At 38.2% G+C, this 20646-nt stretch overlaps 1 protein-coding gene across 2 annotated transcripts in view; it reads left to right on the top strand.

Annotated features, from left to right (window-relative positions):
- LOC128624479 (ephrin type-B receptor 1-B) overlaps window positions 1-20646 on the top strand; it is a 404526-nt gene that overhangs the window by 299805 nt on the left and 84075 nt on the right. The gene's annotated exons all lie outside the window — the stretch shown is intronic.

Genomic DNA, 20646 nt, shown 5'->3' with positions numbered 1-20646 from the left:
GCTGACTCTAGGAGGAAAATATACAGTATATCACTCATCACAGTTAGCTAGCTTATTGCTAAGAAAAGAGAGCGAAGGGAGATTTAGGACCTTTCCTAAGATTTGGGACCTTGTGGGAACCTTCCCAACAGTCTAGGTAGAATGGGTTCAAAATGGCAGATAAACACACAAACCAATGCTGTTATTGTTCAGCTGCAGTTTACTGTTATTGTTCGACTGTGACTGACTTCACACATGCATACACACATAGCATGTAGACTCCCAACGTACACAATATAGAAAAGTCCACTGTATCTTCTTTCTCAGACAAATAAAAAAAAAACCATATACTGTATTTACTATATATACAGTATCTCACAAAAGTGAGTACACCCCTCACATTTTTGTAAATATTTGATTATATCTTTTCATCTGACAACACTGAAGAAATGACACTTTGCTATAATGTAAAGTAGTGAGTGTACAGCTTGTGTAATAGTGAAAATTTGCTGTCCATTCAAAATAACTCAACACACAGCCATTAATGTCTAAAACGCTGGCAACAAAAGTGAGTACACCCCTAAGTGAAAATGTCCAAATTGGGCCCAATTAACTATTTTCCCTCCCTGGTGTCATGTGACTTGTTAGTGTTACAAGGTCTCAGGTGTGAATGGGGAGCAGTGAATGGTGGGAGTGTCATGATCTGGAGCTGCATGAGTGCTGCCGGCACTGGGGAGCTACAGTTCATTGAGGGAACCATGAATGCCAACATGTACTGTGACATACTGAAGCAGAGCATGATCCCCTCCTTTCGGAGGCTGGGCCACAGGGCAGTATTCCAGCATGATAACGACCCCAAACACACCTCCAAGACAACCACTGCCTTGCTAAAGACTGGCCTAGCATGTCTCCAGACCTAAACCCTAGTGAGCATCTGTGGGGCATCCTGAAACGGAAGGTGGAGGAGCACAAGGTCTCTAACATCCACCAGCTCCGTAATGAGGACTCCAGTGGCAACCTGTGAAGCTCTAGTGAACTCCATGCCCAAGAGGGTTAAGGCAGTGCTGGAAAATAATGGTGGCCACACAAAATATTGACCCTTTGGGCCCAATTTGGACATTTTCACTTAGGGGTGTACTCACTTTTGTTGCCAGCGGTTTAGACATTAATGGCTGTGTGTTGAGTTATTTTGAGGGGACAGCAAATTTACACTGTTATACAAGCTGTACACTCACTATTTTACATTGTAGCAAAGTGTCATTTCTTCACTGTTGTCACATGAAAAGATATAATCAAATATTTACAAAAATGTGAGGAGTGTACTCACTTTTGTGAGATACTGTATGTGTGTGTGTGTGTGCGTGTATATATATATATATATATATATATATATATATATATATATATATATATATATATATATATATTAAACTAGTGTAAATATGAAATGTGGATACTAACGGATATCAACAGTTCCTATTTACACTAGTGTGACACGTAACATGAATGAATATTTAAACTCCTTGCCTGATAGTTTCATCCCACTGAAGGCAATCACACTCATCCAATTTTGCACAGAGCCGTTATTGTCTGATGATTATGCGGCATCCAAAAATGAGTCCGGATATGAAAATGAGTTTAATCAGAAAGCGTGGGATGAAGATCCCTCTCGACAATGGATTAACGCAATGCAAACGCCACGAGTGGAAGCACTTATTTACCCATAAATATGCATGAAGAGTAATCATCTCCTTATTTGTGTTCTGTGGGTCCTTTTGGCAAACAGATGAGCACTTCTCAAACAAATACAGATGAGCAAATATCACTGAATGGCTGCTTCTGTAAGACATGGGAAAAGTGAGTGATATCAAAGGCACTAAAGACTTTCTGGCAATAATTTATTCATTTACAGTACATTTTTATTATCAATCTGAAAATTTGTAAACTGGTTTATAATAATGCACTAATGTCCAGCTCTCTCTACATCATCCCACTTATTATATGGCATTACCAAAGTGATTTACCAAAAAAATCACTAGTTCAACATAGAACATTGGTTACAAGTGTCCCTTGCTATGTAGGATTGGCATAGCATTACATTTACATTCAGATTTAATAATTTGGCAGATACTTTTATCCAGAGTTACCTGTTACAAATATTGAAGTTCTTTTCTTCCCTTATACAGCCATTGACTGTACAATATACTATATAAATAGTACTGAGTCAGTTTAGCATGCAATCATTTCAGTTTAAAGCATCCATTCAAGTACATCAGTGTAGAAAAACGTATCAAGGATCGTGCCAATTCGTCACCGGCCATGACCTTCTCATGCTGCCCAATGTAGTTAATGCTATAGCTACGAGTGTGTGTTTGAATATGTATAGGTAACCAGACTGCAGTGTTGAACATTGAAAATGTTTTAGCATACTGGAGTAAGCAAAGACTATAAAATGAGACGTCTCCTTTGCTTCCCTAGAAGGCAAGAACAGCATCTAATTTTGAAAAAGCAAAAGTTTCACAAATTTCCAAACATTACCTGGCTAAGTTAATGTTCTTTGCCAGGTTAGAGTAGCATCAATTCCAGTAGCTAACATACAGTGGCAAGAAAAAGTAGGTGAACCCTTTGGAATTTCATGATTTTCTGAATAAATTTGTCATAAAATGTGATCTGATCTTCATCTAAGTCAAGGGTATTGACAAATACAATGTGTCTAAAATAAGAACACAAAAAAAAAATTCTGATCCCTCATGTCTTTATTGAACACAGTCATTCAACATTCAAAATGGCAATGGAAAAAGTAAGTGAACCCTTACAATTAATAACTGGTTGACCCCACCTTGGCAGCAATAGTCTCAACCAGGTGCTTCCTGTAGCTGTGGATCAGACCTGCACATCGTTCAGGAGGAATTTTAGCCCATTCTTCCTGGCAGAACTGCTTTAGCTCTGTCATATTCTTTGGACATCTCATGTGTATGGCTTTCTTCAAGTCATTCCATAGCATCTCTATTGGGATGAGGTCTGGGCTCTGACTTGGCCACTCCAAAAGCTGGATTTTGTTTTTCTGAAGCCATTTTGTTGTGGACTTGCTCTGGTGTTTTGGGTCGTTGTCCTGTCACATCACCCAACTTCTACAGTTTCAGCTGACGTACAGACATTCTCACATTATCCTGAAGAATTGTCTGATATACTTGGGATTTCATCTTCCCCTCAATGATTGCAAGCTGGCCAGGCCCTGATGCAGCAAAGCAGGCCCAAATCATGATGTTTCCTCCACCATACTTTACGGTTGGGATGATGTTTTCATGATGATATGCTGTGCCCTTTCTACGCCAGATGTAGTGCTGTGTGGTTTTTCCAAATAGTTCAATCTTAGTTTCATCAGTCCACAAAACATTTTGCCAATACCGCTGTGGAGTGTCAATGTGCTCTTTTGCAAACTTCAGGCGTGCAGCAATGTTCTTTTTAGTAAGCAGTGGTTTCCTTCGTGGTGTCCTGCTATAGATACCCTGCTTATTCAATGTTTTACGTATTGCGCACTCATGAACAGAGATGTTAGCCAGTTTCAATGATGCCTTTAAATCTTCGGCTGTCATTTGGGGTTGTTTCTTTACCTCATTGATGTCTTCGTTGTGCTCTTGGTTTCATTTTGACTGGGCGCCCACTTCTTGGTAGAGTAGCAACAGTCCCAAAGTGTCTTCATTTGTAGAATGTTTGCCAAACTGTAGACTGGTGAATTTCTAAAGTCTTTGAAATCACTTTGTAACCCTTGCCAGCTCTATGTAAATCAACAATTCTTGATCGTAGATCCTCTGAAAGCTCTTTTTGGCGAGGCATGGCTCACATAAGCGTGTGCTTCTTGTGCAGAGCAAACTCCAAATGTTTGAGGGGTTTTTATCAGTCAAAGTAGCTGTAGTCCACACCTCCAAACTCATTTTCTTAACAAGACTCCAATTAGCTTTTTTGAGGTCATTAACTCAAGGGTTCACATACTTTTGCCATAAGCACTATGAGGTTTTTTTGGTTGTTCACAATAAAGACATGAGGGATCAGAATTTTTTTGGGTTATTATTTTAGACACATTATATTTGTCAATACCCTTGACTTAGATGAAGATCAGATCACATTTTATGACAAATTTATTCAGAAAACCATGAAATTCCAAAAGGTTCACATACTTTTTATTGCCACTGTAAATGGCTAAGCACCAAATCAAATTTTAGCGAATGACAAATATTGCAAACTTATAGAGACTGAATGATGTTTTCAAGTAAATCAACATAACTGTGACAGAACAAAAATCATCTAACAGATTTAAACAGTGATAAAAGTTATTTTTAAGAAGAGTGAACAAGATTATATTTCAATTTCACTATAAGATGCCCTGCCTATCTCTATGTTTATAACCTAATGTACTTCAAAAGAAAATGTGAAATCAACATTGCTGCCATTTAAAAAAAAAACAAAAAAGATATGTTTACAATGGGAAATGAGTTCTCATTTCGATTATTAGCATCATCCACATCAGTCTCTGTCTCATCACCTGAGGTAAAAGGCACTCGCAGCATTTAAACACATGCCTCATCATTGTCTCTTCACTCCACTGATCTCGGTTTGCTCTTACATCAGTGAGGAAATGATCTCTGATTAATTCCATCAGTTCTGTTCTGTTGACTAAATTTCTCGTTATTAGGTTATTTAAACATTTTAAACACTTTGCCCTCTGTCATGTGTACAGAGTGTACAAACTCTTCTCTGTTTTGATGATGTGTGGCACTGGAGCATCCCGGACATTTTGAAAGCCTGACATTCATTATAATATCTCACAGCTCCAGGGTTTTCAGTTCAATCCTGAGCCTGGGTTAAGCTCCGGATCCATCATAACCCTGAAGCAGTTACTTAAAAACGAATGAATGTAATTTTCACATCAAAGATTACATGACCTTCATAATGCATCACTAAAAAAAAACAGGGCAACAATGATGCATTTTAAAGTTTTGCTGCATACATCAAGCCTAAATGTATTTAAGTGCGCCTTTTCAGTTGCTGGAGTTTTGTTGTAGAATGTGTATTTGATTAAAATCTGTAATTTCTGCTGTGCACTAACATCCATCTAATATTCCAACACCAGCCATTTTTCAAGGCTATTCAAGTGTATGAGCAGTTTGATATTGCTCTAGCGTGTGTGTGTGTGTGTGTGTGTGTGTGTGTGTGTTTGTGTTTGTCTGTGTGTGTGTGTGTGTGTGTGTGTGTGTGTGTGTGTGTATGTGTGTATGCATAGTGGGAAAGCTTTAGAAAATGAATGCTCGAAGTTGGACTGTTTTGTTTTAACCATTTTTACACTTCAGAAATTACTACCCAGATATCAATCATGGCCTTGTTTACATTCCACTCTGCTCTTATGTTTGAATCATTGTTGTTTTGTTTACTTTGCTTTTTTCCTTTTTTTTAATTACGTCCTTGAATACAGCGTTCAGCATGAAAGCTGATTAACAAGCAAATCCACTCTCAAGAGGAAAAAAGGCAATGCCTTGTTTAAAAATGACTTGCCTGTTGCCTTGTTTAAAATATATATTTAGAGGCACTCGGGAGGAAAGGACTAGTTCAAACGCCTGGTAGTTAATGAGGGCCGTTACCTATGACCTGTTCAACCCCAAATCTCACAAGCCTTTGTTCAATTTGTTGAATGTTTCTCCATTATATTTGCCAAACATACCCACATTATGTTATTAGTAGTAGTGTGTATAGCCTTGTTTAGTTGGTAGTGCTGCTAAATTCTCGAATCTGACTGGTCATAAAATGATTAATTTTCTAAAAACAGCAGCTCTGACAGTAGTGCCAACTACTTTACCCTTTACACTTTATGGCCAAGCATGTGGGCACCTGACCATCACACCCATGTGTGCCCATTCCAAAGTCATGGGCATTAACTTGGAGTTGACCACCACCCCCGTCTCACCCACCAACCCTTGCTGTTATAATAACCTCCACTCTTCTGGGAAGGTTTTCCACAAGATTTTGGAGCGTGGATGCATTTGTGAGGTTAGGCACAGATGTCGAGTGCGGAGGTCTGGTACACAGTCAGCGTTCCAATTCATCTCAAAGGAGTTCAGTGGGGTTGAGGTCAGGGCTTGGGCCACTCGAGTTCTTCCACATCAACTTTTGCAAACAATGTCTTTATTTACCTTGCTTTGTGCTGGAACAGGTTTGGGCCCCTTAGTTCCAGTGAAGGGAAATTGTAATGCTACAGACCATTTCAACGGCTATTCGTCAATTTAAGGAAGTGATGGCTTTGTTCCTTGGACGTTTTCAGCTAGTTGTCAAGCACGTTCAAAACAATAGCGGGAGGCTCTTTAGGCACAGTGAGATTACGATTAACGTATTTAATCGTAAGATTAAAAATGTCAGCATTAAAATTAGGACCATGTTGTTCGGTGGTGGATGCTCCCTCAGGCCAAAAGATATAGTGTTTAGATTTCCGAAAAACAAAACAAAACACAATGTGATGCCTGGATTGCAGCAGTGAAGCGAGAAGGCTGTATACCCATTAGCAACTCTAGGATATGTAGCACACATTTTATCTCTAGTAAATAAACAACATTTTTGCCATTGAATTACAGTATTCATTGATTTTTGTCAGGTCTATCCTTGCACCTGAAGAGAATTTGGTTACCCAGGACACACCTCGGCTTACCAACATGGCCTATGAAGACTGCACTTCTCATCGGGCTGTCATTTTCACACTCACCTGACTTCTAATCACACACATTTATTTTCAGATTTTTGTAAATACCTTAACTGTTCAGTTTCAGCTAGACCTAAAAAATACAAGCTAGTCATCTTGTTTTGACAGGTCCGGGTTTTAAAAATGGCGCCACCGGAAATGCTTCAGGACCAGACATTCACGGTAGCACTGTAACTCATTTGTTATTGTTTACATCCTTGAAATGGTATATAGCATACAAAGATATTCTAGATAATTGTGTACTTCCGACTCTGCAACGGTTTGGCAAAAGACCAACATATGGGTGTGATGGTCGTGTGTCCAAATACTTTTGGTCATATAGTGTATAATGCAGTGTATAGTGTATAGTGCAGAATAAGTTTATATTTAGATTTGCAGTGACTCTTCCCTCTAATGAGACAAGGAGACACAAACCATGCCAGCAAAATGTCTCCCATAGCCTAACAGAGCCACTCTTGCTTTCCAAATGCAGTAAAAGGCAGCAACAAAAATCCTCACATATCAATCCAGTGTATTTATTAAGCTTAAACTACGGGTAACCTACACCATCTTTCATCTACTGTGTGTGAGTGAGTGTGTGTATGATTACAGGTCCATCCTTTCTTTCACTGCTCATTAGTTACGACAATACTGATGTGTATGGTCCACTGAATTTATTACCTACAAATCAGTTCTGTGGAGCATTATACACTCTGTAATTCTCCCTAATTGTGCAGTAAGCAGTTATGAGTGTAGAAACACACCACCTCTTACTGAACATGATATTCTACCTTCTGTTGCTCTGAGTAGAGTCCTCCATGGGCTAGTTCAGGTCAATAAAGAAAGTTGTTCTATTAATCAGAGGTGGAAGAGAGGGAAAGGGGATAAGGCCAAATGTGAGAGCTTGACAAACTACATGAAAGCAGTTTGTGGAAGTCACTGACCCATGAGGAGGACAGCGTGTAGAGAGAGGTCTTCTTATATATACCTAAAAGGCTTCATGCAATCTGGGAATTGTGTGCCATTTTGTGTTGTTCTAGCAGTTACTGCTTTATGTACAGTTGTATGACCTATAAAAAAAGTTCATAATGATGTCTTCACTAAAGCTGAGTAGAATGACCAAAAGTCTCACTCAAAGAAAAGTACTTTTACTTATTAAATGATGACTTAAAGGTGCATTAGTCAAGGTTAAGTAGGTGAAGTATAACAACTTCTATCCATCCAATTTCTGTAACACTAAACCTACACAGGGTCACGGGGAACCTGGAGCCTATTCCAGGGGACTCAGGGCAAAAGGTGGGGAACACCATGGATAGGGTGCCAACCCATTGCAGGGCACAGTCGCACACACACTCACACACCCGTACAACAAAATTAGAATGATTATTTTACTCTTTGAACCTGCCTCCCAAACTCCCAACCTACGGGGGCCGACAGGCTTCAATTAATAGTCTGATTGTGCTTATAGCATTACATACACTGAGAAAGTGTTGCCTGTTTGTTTTCCAATCTTCAACTGCCTCTGTAGACTCATATTCCTACTCTTGGCTGACAGGAGTGGAACCCGATGCCATCTTCTGATGTTGTAGCTCATCGGCCTCAAGGTATTTTGTGTTCCGAGATGCTTTTCTGCTCATCACGGTTGTAATGAATACAGTGAGGGAAAAAAGTATTTGATCCCCTGCTGATTTTGTACGTTTGCCCACTGACAAAGAAATGATCAGTCTATAATTTTAATGGTAGATTTATTTGAGCAGTGAGAGACAGAATAACAACAAAAAAATCCAGAAAAACGCATGTCAAAAATGTTATAAATTGATTTGCATTTTAATGAGGGAAATAAGTATTTGACCCCTCTGCAAAACATGACTTAGTACTTGGTGGCAAAACCCTTGTTGGCAATCACAGAGGTCAGACGTTTCTTGTAGTTGGCCACCAGGTTTGCACACATCTCAGGAGGGATTTTGTCCCACTCCTCTTTGCAGATCTTCTCCAAGTCATTAAGGTTTCGAGGCTGACGTTTGGCAACTCGAACCTTCAGCTCCCTCCACAGATTTTCTATGGGATTAAGGTCTGGAGACTGGCTAGGCCACTCCAGGACCTTAATGTGCTTCTTCTTGAGCCACTCCTTTGTTGCCTTGGCCGTGTGTTTTGGGTCATTGTCATGCTGGAATACCCATCCACGACCCATTTTCAATGCCCTGGCTGAGGGAAGGAGGTTCTCACCCAAGATTTGACGGTACATGGCCCCGTCCATCGTCCCTTTGATGCGGTGAAGTTGTCCTGCCCCCTTAGCAGAAAAACACCCCCAAAGCATAATGTTTCCACCTCCACGTTTGACGGTGGGGATGGTGTTCTTGGGGTCATAGGCAGCATTCCTCCTCCTCCAAACACGGCGAGTTGAGTTGATGCCAAAGAGCTCCATTTTGGTCTCATCTGACCACAACACTTTCACCCAGTTGTCCTCTGAATCATTCAGGTGTTCATTGGCAAACTTCAGACGGGCATGTATATGTGCTTTCTTGAGCAGGGGGACCTTGCGGGCGCTGCAGGATTTCAGTCCTTCACGGCGTAGTGTGTTACCAATTGTTTTCTTGGTGACTATGGTCCCAGCTGCCTTGAGATCATTGACAAGATCCTCCCGTGTAGTTCTGGGCTGATTCCTCACTGTTCTCATGATCATTTCAACTCCATGAGGTGAGATCTTGCATGGAGCCCCTGGCCGAGGGAGATTGACAGTTCTTTTGTGTTTCTTCCTTTTGCGAATAATCGCACCAACTGTTGTCACCTTCTCACCAAGCTGCTTGGCAATGGTCTTGTAGCCCATTCCAGATCAAATACTTCTTTCCCTCACTGTAGTTATTTTAGTGATTGTAGACTTTTTTAAGACAATTTTTGTCTTTGTTTCGAACTAGGGATTAGATCTGCCTTTAAAAAACATACAATTCACAATTATGGGTTACAATTTATTATTTATAGAACACTAAAAACAAATATCTGGCATGTGTACTTTGCCTTGGAATCCTGGAAGCTTTACCTTTGGCCTTATTTACATAAAATGTATTTTGCGTTCAGATTTTTTTTACATTTCAAAATGGTAACATGTAATTATATATTTTTAAAGGCAAATCTTACCCCTGGCTATTTCAATGCAAAGAAAAACAACATTAAAAAAAAAAAAAAAAAAACAACACCACGGCAATGTTTGTATAGCTCAAATATACGGATAGTATCTATATACCTTTCTCAGTTTCTTCTCCAATCAATAGTCATGGATCGCTCTCTCACTTTCTTTCTCTCTCTCTCTCACACACATACACGCGCACACACACACACACACACACACACACACACACACACACACACACACACACACACACACACAAACAAACACAGTCATCAGAGAGTACTCAACCTGTGATCATCCTGTAGTCACGCCACTCTGAGTTGATTTCTATCATTCTTTTTTTCTCTATTCTCTTCTTTCTTTCATTCCAGTGGTTGTTTATTTTTCCACAGGAGCTCATGTTTTTCCCTTCTGTTGTGTCTCAATTTGTTAGCGATAAAAATACACCAGTGACTGTAACTCTGTGTAAACACACACACAAAACACACACACACACAAACTATGCTGGACTGCAGTTCTGCATTATGTGGTTATTTAAGATAGTCCAAGCTAAAATAATGTTTGAAAGGGTGACAGTGGAAAAAATGTAAGTGGGTGTGCAGGTGCGTGTGTATGTATGTATGATGGCTGACCCATGCCGCACACCAAAGAAGATCAAAAGATATTCAAATCTGCATTTAAATGCAGCACTGTCACTAGAGCCAACTCTAGTGATCCATTAACCAAATTAAATTATCATACATGGCTTATCTGTTCCACACTGACGTGGGATAGATTTTGAGGTCTACCTTTATCTCCACTTTCTTATGGGAGCACTAATGAAACCATTCCTGAAATAATGCTTTCTCTGAAAGTGAGCCGCATTTAGTCATGGTTTGTGTGCAGTCATAAAAAATTCACTGTGACACACTATAGTAATCTCAGAAGAGCACTATAAAATGGAGGCTTTTAGATTTCAGGACTTCAGAAAAAGGATTAAAGGACCTAAAATGGCTGCTTAGAAAAAACAACAACAAAAAAAAACAGTAATAATAATAAGAAGAAATAGAGGAATGGGGGCAAGGTGGCATAGTGGTTAGCCTGTTAACCCATTTGCCTCACTCCTTCGGGGTCTGCGTGTGTGTACATTGCATTTTCTCCTCAAGGTTCAGGGGTTTCCTCCGGGTACTCCGGTTTCCTCTCCCAGTCTAAACACATGCGTTGTAAGCTGATTGGCATCTCTAAATAGTCCATAGTGTGTGAATGGCTGTGTGAGAGTATGTGCAATTGTGCCCTGTGTAGGTTAAGCGGTAGAGAAAATGGATGGTTGAATGATAATAATAATAATAATAATAATAATAATAATAATAATAATAATAATAATAATTCAAAGCACTCTTTAATAGAAATAAATAATAATAGAAGTTCTCTGGTCAGTCCACTTTTTTCTTCTTTCCTGATTTCTACTAACACTGAGCTGATTTTAAGCGAATTGAGACGGGACTGTTCCTGACTGAGCTTTCAGAATTGCAATATAGACCACTCTCTTTGTGTTGAATTCCACAAGGTCATTTACATTTTATTTGTATAGCATTTTCCGATTTCAGAAAGCACATTTATAGAAATCTGGATATAGATTTAGATCCCTAATGAGCAAGCAAGAGTTGACTGTGACACCTTCCTGAGAAGAACCCATCCTCTTTTGGGTGACACCAAACTGGTGGCTATTGTTGATTATTTGCCTCACTCCATATTTTCAAGCTTCTCTCAAAGTGCCTTCCAGTCTGAGCAAAATATGAATGACATGCTGACTGAAATCAAACTGTTAGCAGAATACCGATTCTCAGTGTAGTGTAGTATTATATTGAGGCAGGTCTAAACTGTATGGTGTTCATAATCTGCTTTAAATTTATGTTTTACATATGAAGATGAGCATCATATTGCATCAGAAAGATAAATACCCCTACAGGATACAAATGCCCCAAGGAGATATGAAATGTGGTTGTAGATTTGTAGATATGAAGTTATCCCTGTGTTATTACATATCTGGGGATATAATTTAACACTGTTGTTCTAAATAAGTGGTGAAACAGCCCTTATGGGTGTTGATTTGATAACTATTGTACTATCCATATGAAACTGCAGACTCTACAAGATTTCAGGTTGTAAGCATTTAAGAAATTTTGTGTTTTCCTGCATGGCTTATCTAATTTTGTGTGTTCGGTGTGTGGATTCGAGTCCTGGCCCTCTGTTTGACCAGGTGGTCATGCCATGCTGCATAGGGCTGGCATGGAAGGTGGAGGGAAGTGGCACACGTACGCCTCACTAGGGAGCAAAGCCTGAGCCAGCCTTGCCATGTGTATATCTCGGAGAGTGTGTGTTGTTCGGTGTGTTGCTCTTTTCAGCATGAATGAAATGCAGTTTGAGCTTCTGTGCTATTCTCAAGATGATGCCAGCCCCATGTGTGCACCTTCCCACTGCTCCCAGATTGCACGCTGAGACCCCCTGTCTGTCCATCCTGGCTCAATCTACTACTCGCCAGCCGCCATCGGCCCTCCCATGAAGGGAGTTGTTTTGCTAATCCCTATTTGACTGACAGCAGGAGAGGGGCACACTTAGCTTGAGGTATCTCAGTAAGACACAGTGCTGCCAGGGACACAGCAGGAAACAGTGTGACATGTATCTCATACTGCTACCACCCTGCTATTATAACACATCCTTCTCCAAATGACATATTTGTTTTATTTAGTAAAAGTTCATCTACCTATTGTGCAACTGCTCTGTGAAGCATTAGTTGAAACGTTATGCCTTTGAGGTTTCTTTTATATGGATCTTTAAAACCAATGCTAAGCTCTCTACGTCTACTGTATCATGTCCCATATGGTCCAATCTTCCTGATCACCGCTGAGTTCAGCCATTACTGAACCCAGCAGGCTTCATGGACAGTGGGCATACTCTGTAATGAAAATTGCTCTGGCTCATTTTGGGACCGTATGTCATTCTGAGATCTAATGTCAGTTTTCCTCTCCCTCTCTCTCTGTTCTTTCATAAAGCTTATTTTCCAGCCTTTCAGTTTGAATGTCCTTTACCTAAACTCCTTTTAAACAAATACAGTCAAAAAAAAAAAAAAAAAAAAAAAAAAAATATATATATATATATATACACACACACACACACACACACACACATTTTTTGACTGTATTTGTTTATATGTGTGTGTGTGTGTGTGTGTATATATATATATATATATATATATATATATATATATATATATATATATGAGGAAATAAAGGACCATTCTGGTTCTATAAATTGTTGAAATGAAATTATTATGTTATTTTCATTAGCAGGGCTTGGCTACTCAATTTTAGTGTGTTTTTTCTTTCCTCTGCTCTAACACACTCAATTCCTCCCACAAGCTTAATCATTTTCTAATGAGTTGAATCAAATGCGTTGGAACACACATGCAAAGCAACCAAAATCTATAGTGTTATGGTCGTCTATTACCAGTACGTATGCGGCTTATAAAAAGATATAACTGTCCCCATAATTATGTTGGGAATATACAGACAAACATAAAGACAAAACAGTTTCTTAATAAGGTTTTCAGCCACCACAAGCTGCCAGAGCAGCTTCAGTGTAACTCAGCACACAATTTATAAGACTCTTGAGCTGTACTGGATGGAGGAAGGGCATTCTTCTGAAAGATATTTCCAAAGTTTGTGTTTTGTTGATGGTCTTGGAGAATTCTGCCTAATACGATAATCCAAAATCTCAAAAATTGGGTTTTGATTAATGTGAAGGACATAACATATGATTTGCATCATTTAGATGCTTATTAAACCTTGAGGATGGGGGTGGCATTATCCTTCAAGAGACCACTCATATCAAGATAAAAATGTTTCATCATTGGATAAAGGTGGTCATTGGATTGTGTGGGGTTTTTTTTCCCTTTAAGGGAAGAGGAGGACTCAAATAATGTGAGCAAAATGCCTCCATAGTGTAAGAGAGCAACCATTTTCCCTTTAATTTGTCACCAGTTTGTATTTTCCATGTTGTTGTGATCATATTACACAGCACTTTGAGTGGTACCCATCAAATGAGGTCATTCCACAGGCCAGTCAGAAAATAGCTCAGTATGCTGCTGACAGCAGTTATTTATTGATGGCAGTTAGGCCAGTGTTTGGTTCTGGATAATGCATTATTGATGTTATGAAGCTGTCATGGGCTTTAAAAGGTGTGTGTGTGTGTGTGTGTGTGTGTGTGTGTGTGTTGGAGTAAATTCCCACTGAATCATTGGATAAAGCTGCAGGCCCTGTCCACACATATGCAAATATTTTAGAAAAATGTGATTTTTCTCTTTGTTTTCGGTCTCATGTTCACATGTAAACAACGTTTTGGGTCATGTGTTTTCAGATTGCAGCTTTTCCAGAAACTCCAAATGATAAAACTCTAAAAATACCATTTTTGTGTGGACAGGAAAACAAAAAATATTTTTTAAAACGCTGCAGAACCTGCACATGCACATTGCGGTTTTGCATGTATTATGAATGTGCTTTGTTAATAATGGCTGCTGACCAGGTTGTTAGTTCATGCTCTGTAATTTCTTATTTGATAATGTAAGGTAATTCAGATTATTTTATTATTACACCCTTGTGTGGAGGCGCTAAAATAAGATATGCTCTGTTCTGCTCCTGCCTCCATCCACTCCGACACTACAAACTGCACTGCAAGTTGAGGATGATGATGATGGTGAGGATGATGATCATGATGATGATGAGGATAAGGATAATGATGATGAGAATGATGATGTTGATGGTAAGGATGATGATGACGACGATGATGATATTGAAGCCTTAACTGGCTTAGCAAGTATGAAAGCTTATAACAAATTTTTATCTCATTTATTTGATGATAATGACATCAGTATTTATATATACAGTATATATATATATATATATATATATATATATATATATATATATATATATATATATATATATATATATATATATAATGTGTGTGTGTGTGTGTGTGTGTATATATATATATAATGTGTGTGTATGTATATATATATATATATATATATACACACACACACACACACACACACACATTATATATATATATATATATATATATATATATACATATATATATATGTTAATAGATAGACAGACCGAAAGATAGATAGATAGATAGATAGATACTAGCAGTATATAATAGTACCACCAAAACTTACTAAAATTTATTTATTTTGGGCTAAATGCCCTTATTTATTATTTTTTAAATGCTTAAACATTGCTAAGATTAATACAGCAATGCTGGAGATATTTAGAGATATTTTATGATTTATTGCCAATGACATGATACATTACTGTTTTGATTTGCACTACAATCTGGAATTTACTTGAAAGGTTAAGGCACACGCGTGTCTTCTGCATTTATGGATACATTGTGGGCTGCTGTTGAATGCTGTTAGCAGATAAATGTTCCATTGGGCTGGGATCATTTCTACATTGGGCCACCGACTGAATCTCATTCACACAGAACAAAGAGTGGGTTTGAAAAACACCCAAGGTCAAGACATTGTGACAAGCTCAAGATAGCTGGACAGTGTACTCGGATTAGATATAAGTCAGTTAATCAAAAATAATTATTTCTAGTTTGAATTATTGTTATTAAAAAAACAACAACAACAACACTGTGGTCATGTTGCATGCCAGTACACTCAATTGACATTTTTAAGATTTATTGCATCTAAGAACATTTGACCACTAAATTCACACTGACACTTGTTTTTGTTTTAACATTTTAACTGAAAGAGCTTATTTATAAAGAAATTGTCTGACTCATAAGCCGTGTGCTGATGAATCTGTACACAGCAAAGCAATTAGGTTTATAGATTTATTTTTCAATCTGCCATCTTGCTTTGGTAGTCTTGACAAGCACTCCCCACTTCCCATGCCTCTCTTTTACATTTTCTGGCTGGTTTTCTGTATTTTATTCCTTCTTTTTTCATTACTGAGTGTAATGTGGAGTAAAGTCGACTCAGTAGAGCGATCTGTCACAGGGAAGTCAATTCAGATTTGCAGTGAAGGTGTCGTGCCACTGTTGGAGGAGAGGGAGAAATGAGGAATCCTAACCCTCAGCCCCTTCTCTTTCTCTCTTTCTGTGACTGTTCCTCTTTCTCTGTATTCTCTGCACATGTCTTGCTCAATTGTCTATTTGTCTGTCCATCTGTCTGTCTTTCTCTTTATCTGAGAGACCTGATATCTTCTAGATGTCATATTAGCTTTCTCTGTGTGACAGCGCCAGGGAAAGAGCAAAGACGGAGAGCAAGGGAGAGAGACAGAAAGATGCGTCTAAACTATTACAAATAGCAGTCTACATCATCCTCAGGCAGAGCCATTACTGCAACAACAGGGAATGCTGGCTAGAGCTGACACCACTGTCTGAACATCTCTCTCTCTCTCTCTCTCTCACACACACACACACACACACACACACACACACACACACACACACCATTAGAGAGCTATACTGCATTGATATGACTGTCCTAACCTAAAATCCGCACAGGCAGATCGTAGATGTTGGTTGCCAGGCATTAAATAATGACTGAATACAGCTGATCAAGATCCTATATTCCACCTGAATATGACAGTTGGGTGTGCCATAAAAGGATATACACTAAACATCTACCTAATATTGTTACAATATAACATGACAGGGCATGTAGTTATAGGAAAATAATAAACAATGTGGTAATGTGACCACAGCCCAAAGTATTTATTCCTCTTAAATGACAGCAATTTGCAACATTTTTATTTATAATCAAATGACATCATACTTTAAGTTAGTTCCTGTTATCACTTACATTATAGCAGCAATAAAGAGTCATTCCCTCATCAGACTCTCACTCACTGACACTAAAGACTTCCATAAATTTTTAATAAACTTCTCCTTATCAATGATTATATGTCTAATAATAAACTGTTTTTTTTTATTCTCAGTGATAAGCAGATGATTGGACATTAAAATCTATTTTAGTAGCATTGTTTTCATTTCCAAGGTAAATTTCAAGGTAAATGATTTATTTTGCGAGAAACATTTTATATTCTGCTGGTACTTTATCAATCTGAAATACCATCATACATAAGTTTCATCGATTGTAACAAACACTGAATTTGACAAAGGCTCCAGGGAATTTTAAAGCTCTTGTGAGACATGAGTTTTCTTTAATTTGGTACAGAACAGACACTTCAAAAAAGAACAAAAAAATCAAATCTCACCACTTATGGTCCTCAGGTCACACACTTATGAAACTCATCTTATAAATATAAATATATTATATATAAGCCTTTTTCCACACTTATTTTTGAACCAACTATAGAACACTTTTATCATGAATGCTGCATTATGTTTCATTAAGATATTAAATTCTCCAAGAAGAATATATTACAAATTTCATAAAGAAGCTGTAGAATCTTTAACTTTTCAAGGTGAAGGTGATTTTATTGGATTCTATTACAAGTTACTGCTCCTAAATCCTGGGCTTATTTTCTACTTTCTTTCCATGGTCTCATTCCATCTTTCTCTCTCCCTCTCTTTCCCCCTCTCTCTCATATTTACATGCATTTTTAATTCATGCTTATTATTTCCTGTAATTCTTCTTTAGATGTGTGTGGGTGTTGCATACCAAAAATGGAACCATTATTAGAAACAGTCTGATTTCCCTGTCACACAGGACAGAATGATCTATTCGCAAAGCAGCAAGCAGATTTTTTATGCCAGGAGAGTATTTTGCCCTTTTTCTTTCATTTCAGTACAAGTGCATTTTCCTCTTGGGAAATGGACCTACACATTTATTTCACACAATGTTATTGCGCTGTGAAGCAATAAGAAGAAGAAAAAAAAAGCAAAAAAGCATTGTTTTTGCTTATTTGTTCAATACTTTTTCTTTCAATGACACAACAGAAAAGTAATAATGCATTCATGTATAAGAGACCATGATGCAGTTCTGTTATACACTTGGGCCAGAAAAGAAAAATCTTGAGCTGAAAAGTAATTTAGAAACACTTTTATGTTTGTCAGCTTAACTTTCTTCTATCTGCTTTAGTTCTGGTAAATTTGAAGCTGTAAATTGTTGATAGCATCTTGGCTTGGCTTGGGATTGGAAAGTTGTTTTAATAAAGGTATCGTAAAGGCTAAATGTCTCTTCCTTCCTCAGTTATATTCGATTCAGTTTGAGATTGATTTGTTGGAATGACTGTAGTATAGGATTGACACAGATGAATATGTTCAGGAGTAATAAAAAGAAAAATACATAACAGTTGTGTGTTGAGCAAAATTCTAAAAAGGTGCAGCCAGATGACAATCAACTTCAAACTAAAACATGGAGATACGGTACAGGGTGGCATTATGGTGGTGCACGTATAGATAAGAGCACTATCCAATATTCAAATTAATCCATGTAACCACTATAGTTCATTCCTTTTGCCTTCTAGAAGTAGACAATTCAAAAATATTCTTGATGATTGTAATTTACTATATTATACCTAGTGAATTACAGCTTTACATTCAACTGAGACTGTTCTAATATTGTGTAGGTTGAAATGTAATTTACGGTTTTCCTGATGTTTTAGATATCTGGGCAGTCTTGAAAACATATTTTATTATTATATCCTCCTTAACAAGGTATTTTAAAAAGTATTAAAAGTCTCTTCCAATTTAGTTTGTGTTGTTTTTGTTGTTGTTGTTGTTTTCTTTCTCATTACAGTAAAAACATGTCACGATTCCCCCTTGAAGCAGCGTGCTCTAAGCACGAATGCGCGAGCACCTGCTTTTCCGTTGTTGACCGTAGTGACATCTGGACACGTGTGTTTTGTTTATGTTTCTGTCATGTCTCCTCCCTGTCCTGTCATTGGCTGGGATTTCACGTGGGTCTGTATTGCTCTCAGCTGCTAGCAGTTTAGACGCTGATTATGTCCACATATATACCGCGCGCCTCCCAGCACACAACGCGGAAGGTTAAGACTTTAGAGTTAGTTTAGGTCGTAGCGTATTCATAGTCACGGTCCATGTTTAGAGTTAGTTTAGTTTGGATCATAGTCACGGTCCATGTTTAGAGTTAGTTTAGTTTGGATCATAGTCACGGTCCATGTTTAGAGTTAGTTTAGTTTGGATCATAGTCACGGTCCATGTTTAGAGTTAGTTTAGTTTGGATCATAGTCACGGTCCATGTTTAGAGTTAGTTCGCGCTGGATTATCCGCTTCCAGTCCCTCGTCATAGTTCGTTTCTTGTTTTGTTTATCGACCTAGATTCCTGCCTTGCCCCGTGTATGCCTGTTTGCCAATCGCCTGACCTCTTGCATGTTTGTGGATTACGTTTTGGATCACGTTTTGGATTTGTCTGCCTGTCTCTCTTTCTAATAAACAACTGTTCACCCGGCACTTGCATCCGTCCTATCTCTGCTCCGTCACGATTTGTGACAAAACACATTTTTTTGTTTGATTGTTGTTCAGCTGTACAGTAACGTTACATTAAATTTTTTATCAATGTTTTAGTTCTTTGATTTCGATTAAATTTAATTAAGCATATAAATATTAACCCTGTATCTAAGTAAAACATCCAGGATCATCCTGCAATTAGTAAAACATCATACAAAGCACTACAGCAACAGAAGCCATATTGTGAAGACAGGAAGATTAAATTGTTAACCTCCCACCCTGACAAATTGGGTATCATTGGAAAGCCCACTAAAGTGCTCTTTAGTGTCCAGCAAAAAATAAAAGGGTATTTAAAATGAGTAGAAGACTGACACAAATAATAAAAATGTCCACTGCAGAGGACAAAAATCAGTCTATACATGGGATCTCAAGAGGATATTGAATAATGTCTCATTTCATCATGGACATCATGTTTTGGTCATTAGCTTGGGTTATTGCCTGCATGGCTTTCCTCTGGGTTCTCTGGTTTCCTCCCAGTTCTCAAAAACCTACAGTAGGTGGGTCAGTTATGCCAAATTGTTCCTAAGTGTGAAAGAGTGTGTGTGTGAATGTGTTTGTGCATGGTGCCCTGTGATGTGATGGATTGATGTCCCATCCAGGGTGTATTCCTACCTCATCCAGAGTGTTCCCGTAATAAACTCCGGACCAACCTTAACCCTGACAAGGATTTAGAGGTTACTGAAAATTAATGAATCAATGAACAAATGAATGAATGATCAGGTGATTTAGAGGTCAGTTCAATTATATTGCTTTACTTTGTTTGAAGTTATTCATTTCTAAAAGTGCAGCAGCCAAAAAGTATCAAAAGCCTTTCAATTATAAAGATAAAAGTGTAGCTAAAATCTAGAGTGGAAAAAGGAAAAAGAAAGCATAGGACAGGGCACAGCTCTAACAATTTGTTAAATGCCCATTAATGTGCGAGTAACCTAACTGGCTTTGCTGTTATTTGCTGTACCAATATTTGTATATAGTGCAGTGGGTGCAAATATCATTCCATGTTTGTGTGAATGACTTGTTGCTTAGTAGCCATGCTTGTTTTCTGCATTTTTATGACGATGATAATAGTTCATATTAAGCAGATGTAGACAGTAATGCTGGCCATGACAGAGCTACCAGATTACTGATTGTTTTATCAAACATTAAGGGTGTGTGAGAATGAGCATTGAAAATACTTTATTTGGAAAGGCAATGTGAGTAGGGCCCAAATGTAATGCTTGCCCCAGGGACCGTAGTGACATTGCTCTGCCAGTGTACTGAAGCTTTACACAGTCTTAACATAGTCATGAAGATACTGGAACACACACTTGCTATGTCATTATTGATA

Source organism: Ictalurus furcatus, chromosome 20 (assembly GCF_023375685.1).
Source record: "Ictalurus furcatus strain D&B chromosome 20, Billie_1.0, whole genome shotgun sequence".
Taxonomy (NCBI): Eukaryota; Metazoa; Chordata; class Actinopteri; order Siluriformes; family Ictaluridae; genus Ictalurus; species Ictalurus furcatus.
This window is presented reverse-complemented; position numbering and strand designations above follow the sequence as displayed.